We start from the raw sequence: 5,489 nt of genomic DNA, 5'->3' as shown, positions 1-5,489 counted from the left end.
AACTGGAGAGATTTTGCTGGAGCCTGAAGACACCTGCTCTTAACGTGAAAAAAAGTGTTCAACACCCCTTTGCATAAATGCTATGGCCATCGTACTAAGTTTCCCAAATTACTTTTATGAGGATGGCAGGTCTTCATTTGGGCCCATCTGATTCCTGGCATGAGTCATAGTCCTGCTAGGCCATGCACCAATGGGAGAAGGACTGAGTCAAGGTCAGGACCACTGAAGAAGAAAAGGTTGAAATGATAATGTGGTGAAATGAATCTGAGCTGAGCTTTTGGCTTCTGTTTACCTCTCTAAAAATTAGAATTTCCTGGATTGTGATCTGGAAATGTGTACATTGCTTTTCAATTCACCTTTGTACTGCAGTTTGACTTGTTCAATTCTTTCCTTGTGTTCATGTCCCTTAGCAGAATCACTAAGCTATGTTGTACCTTGCCACATGGCAAGTGTACCAGCCTTGCTGCGGAATCCCAGGTGGCCTTAAAGAAGTAGGCCAGAAACAATGGATCAAATCAAACTAATTCTACCAGGGAACTCTGTGATGTAATGTACAGAAATCATGAAAGACATGTGCCAAGAGCGCAAAGCACCTGGTGTACCATTTGGCTATTTTAAGAGTATGGAGCTACCTGTAATTAGTCAGTGTGGTGTGAGGTACTGTTCTCATTTGGTTAACAATTCATTATGTTTATGCAGACATACTTGTGTTCACTTTTGAGTATCTTTTCTCTCTTCGATACCTTTCTTCCCATGGACATGCCTTTCGACCCTTATTGATTCATCAAGACATCACTCTAGCCACTTATGCTAAGAATTTGTGTGTTTTTTTTTCTTCTCCCAGGGACAGTTTTCCATCTGTTTCTTGTGCCCCCACTGTAATATGTACATGCCTGTCTCATTAAACATATCATATTGTATTATAATATGTTTATTTACTCACTTCTCTCCCCCAATAATGAATACACTCTTTGAAGACAGTAACTATGATATTAATCCTTAAAGCTGAATGCCTAGCACTGTTTCCAACAATTGTTTTAGGAAACCAATTGAATGCTGCTCTCTCTGCCCATGTGTCTGACTTCTACTTAACCATCACTTGCTGTTAAGTCTTCAAAGCTAATGGAAACCTTCCCTTCAGCTTGCGGTAAAGACCTTACCTGTGGCCCCCTAGAGCACTGACTGGTTTCTCTCTAATAAAACCTATTGCACTATATTATCATTTTTTTCTGGATCTGTTTCCTATGAATCTTTGAGGGCAGAGATTGTGCTGGATTCATCTTTGTATCACCCACAGCCTATTGTTTATGTGGTTCATAAGGTACACTCAATAAATGTTGGCAGGATGGTTGGATGAGTATTAGAAATAACATGAAGGAACAGTAACATAGAAACACAATATCTGGATATTATTCCCAGTCCTGTCCATTATTATCTGTTTGATTTTGGGCAAGTTGCTTCACTCTTTAAAGGCTCATTTTCTTTAATTATGGCGTAGAAACCAAAATCCTCACTCTGCCTACCTCTGGGGTTTGGAGCAAAAGAAAAATCCAAATAAACTAATGGCTGTGAGATTAAAAAAAAAAAAAAAAACTTTTAGTGTGCACATATTTTCTCCCATTCTGTGTAGGTTGTCTATTTGCTCTAATGATAGTTTCCTCTCTACACTTCTGATAAAGGTCTGATAACAGGAATCTATCTAGAACTCAAAAGAATTAACAAGAAAGAAATGTGGAATGGAAATGAACAGAATTTTCTCCAAAGAAGACAGAATAAATGGCCTGCAAACATGTAAAAAATGCTCAACATCTCTAATCATCAGATAAATGCAAATCAAAACCACAATGAGATACCACCTAACCCCAGTGAGAATGGCCTGTATCAAGAAATCCCAAAACAACAAATGCTGGTGAGGATGTGGAAAGACAGGAACACTCTTAAACTGCTGGTGGACTGCAAATTAGTGCAACCTTTGTAAAAAAGAATTTGGAGATGCCTCAAATAGCTAGAAATAGAAATACCATTCGACCCAGCAATAGCATTATTAGGCATCTACCCAAAAGAGCATAAGACATTCTATATAAAGACATCTGCACCCAAATGTATATGGCAGCACAATTCAATATTGCAAATACATGGAAACAACTCAAGTGCCCGTCAATTCATGAGTGGATAATCAAAAATTGATATATGCTCACAATGGAATATTAGTCAATTCTAAGAAACGACAGCAAGCTAGCACCGTTTATACTCTCCTGGATTAAGCTTAAGCCCATTATCCAAAGTGAGATGACACAAGAGTAGAAAAATGGGCTCCACATGTACTCGCCATCAAATTGGTACTGACTGTTTAAAACTACTGTGCTCAAATGGTGGCAATGCTCACCAGGGATTGGGGGGGGCACCCACATCTTAGAGATGTGGCAAGCATTGTGGAGGGGAATGGCATACCTCTAACTCTTCTTAGGGAGAGGCAAAGATATAAAATGTAACCAAAATGTAAAAAAAAAACCAAAAAAACAAAACAAAACAAAACAAAAAAAAAAACCTTTATTGAGTGGTGAGCAGGTGGGAGGGGGAAGGAGGGGATGGGTTTATACTTACATAATGAGTGTGATGCACACTACCTGGAGGATGGACACGTGTGAAGCTCTAACACGATGAGGGGGGGTAGCTAGGGCAATATATGTAGCCTTAACAGTATTTCAGTATTTGAACCCACATAATATGATGAAATAAAAAGAAAAAAAAAAGAATAAGAAAAATCAAACAACCCCATCAAGAAATGGGCAACGGATATGAACAGAAACTTCTCCAAAGAAGACAGAATAATGGCCTGCAAACATAAAAAATTGCTCAACATCTCTAATCTTTAGAGAAATGCAAATCAAAACCACAATGAGATAACACCTAACCCCAGTGAGATTGGCCTGTATCAAGAAATCCCAAAACAACAAATGCTGGTGAGGATGTAGAGAGACAGGGACACCCTTACACTGCTGGTGGGGCTTCAAATTAGTGCAACCTTTGTGGAAGAGAATTTGGAGATACCTCAAATGGCTAAAAATAGAAATACCATTCAACCCAGCAATAGCATTATTAGGCATCTACCCAAAAGAGCATAAGACATTCTATTATAAAGACATCTGCGCCCGAATATTTATGGCAGCACAACTCACTATTGCAAGGATGTGGAAACAACTCAAGTGCCCGCCAATTCATGAGTGGATTATTAAAATCTGGTATATGTTTACAGTGGAATATTACTCAATTCTAAGAAATGACAGCAAGCTAGCACCATTTATATTATCCTGGATTAAGCTTAAGCCCATTGTCCAAAGTGAGGTGACACAAGATCAGAAAAATGGGCTCCACATGTACTTGCCATCAAATTGGTATTGACTGATTAACACTATGCTGCTCAAAGGGTGGTGGTGTTCACCAGAGACTCGAGTGGGGGGAGGTAGACCCACATCTGAGGGATATGGTGAGCATTGTGGAGGCTAAGGGCATACCTCTCACCCCTGCTAGGGAGAGCAAAAGATATAAAATGTAACCAAAATGTTCTTGAAAGACTTCATACCTGTTTGTTCACCTAAATAGATTAGAAGCCCCTTGAGAGGACTTTTGAGCCCAACCCACTACCTGTATCCCCTAGCAACTGCATTCCCTGATATGCAAATATGTTACCCTGCCAACTGATAATTGATGTCTGTGATTATAAAAACCTATATGAATCTAACCATGTGGCTGGTGTTCACAGGGATACACCAATCTCCTGAGTACCCCACTGTGTTATATCTGATCTTTTTATATATATAAAACTATGAACTATACCTTAGTCTCTGTGTATTCTTTTATTTCTCTCTATTTCCTATCAATTTCCTTATCCTCTGTGACGACCCCTATCTTAGGGACTTGGCGCCTTGGGGAAAAGCAGCTGATCCCCTCACAGGCCTGCTTCAAATACTCTCCCCTACAAGAGGTGATAGGCTGTCACTCTCTTGATTAGCTCACATTCTATAAAACTGTTAGTAGATTGGAATGACAGTTTTTTCTGCTAGCCTTTAAGAAACAAAGAGCCATGCTGTGCATACCTATGAAAAGGGCCACATGACCGGGAACTGTGGGAAGCCTCTATAACCTGAGGACAGCTTCAAGTTAATAAACAGTAAGAATCCAAGGATCTCAGTTCTATAAAAAAAAAAAATGGATTCTGCCAACAACTCTCGAAGGTTGGGAAGAGAACTCTGAGCAGCAGGAAGGAATGCAAGTGGACCAGCACTTTGACTGTGGCCTTGTGAGAGATCCTGAAGCAGAGGACTTGCTTAAGCCATATCTTGACTCCTGACCATGGAAACTGTAATATAATAAATGTCTGCTGTTTTAAACAATAAGTTGGTGGTAATTTGGTATACAGAAATATAAAATAACACAGCCGCCTATTGAGTTTTTCAAATTTGCTAGTTCATTTGTTAGCAGTGCATCCTGTACTGCTTTGGTAAATGGATTATCTACGGACCTGCCTGCAGAATATGATGAGCTGTTGAGTTTTCTGTCCTTATATAGTAAATCCACTCTCACTCTAGTATGCCTACTCCTCTGAGCTTTTTTATTCTTTCTGCCTCCATCTACCATGGCATTTATTTTACTCTTAGAGTAGGCACTTTTAGCAAGTTTCTAGGAGCCATCTTAGTAGTGTATTGTTACTCTCCCCTGGGCCTTTGCTAGGCTGTTAAATCCTGAATCATGAGATATTTCTCCCATATTGATAAATTCACCCCTTCCAACTATATTCTGCCCCTCTTGATTCAGCATCTTCAGTGTTTAGCCCCATGTATACCCTTCTGCTAGGTCCTCCAGTGCATTCAGTGTATGCTACCTTTCTTTCCCTTTGCAAGCCCTGTACATTCCTCAGCCAAGTTATGTTGTGACTTCACCTTAGTTATTTGTCTGCTGGCCAGAAGGGAGGTGGAGATTGACTGTGAGGGGATCCAGAATTATCTTGCAAGGCAGAACCTGTTCATTGTCTTCCTGCAAGTGATGAATGCTACTTTAGCGGAAAGCAGTGGACCACTTTTACAGGCCCAGTTGGTTCAAGGAAACCTGAGGAATCAAGAATTCAATGTATATTGACACAGATATCCTCATCCCAAAACTCAGAGGTTTTTCCCTCTCTATGAATGTCTCGTCTGTGACATGGGCTTGAGGATTCAAACTTTTGGAGCTCTACTACTCTTATAACTAAATCCTGAGCTATATCTTCAGCTTTTTCTACCCTTCAGCTGCAGGAGTTTAGAGTCTCTTTATATGCTGCTAAGGAAGACCTCATATTTTTTGATTTTACCTTTAATTGGTGATTTTTCACCATGAGCCTTTCATTGTTTTTCTCCAGTGCATCAATAATATCAATGGATGCCATCCAATTTCATATTATTTATAATTACTACTCAAACTTTACAAAGGCCTGAGATACTGTGGAAACCACT

This window comes from Microcebus murinus, chromosome X, assembly GCF_040939455.1.
Source record: "Microcebus murinus isolate Inina chromosome X, M.murinus_Inina_mat1.0, whole genome shotgun sequence".
NCBI lineage: Eukaryota > Metazoa > Chordata > Mammalia > Primates > Cheirogaleidae > Microcebus > Microcebus murinus.
Note: the sequence above shows the minus strand (reverse complement) of the source record.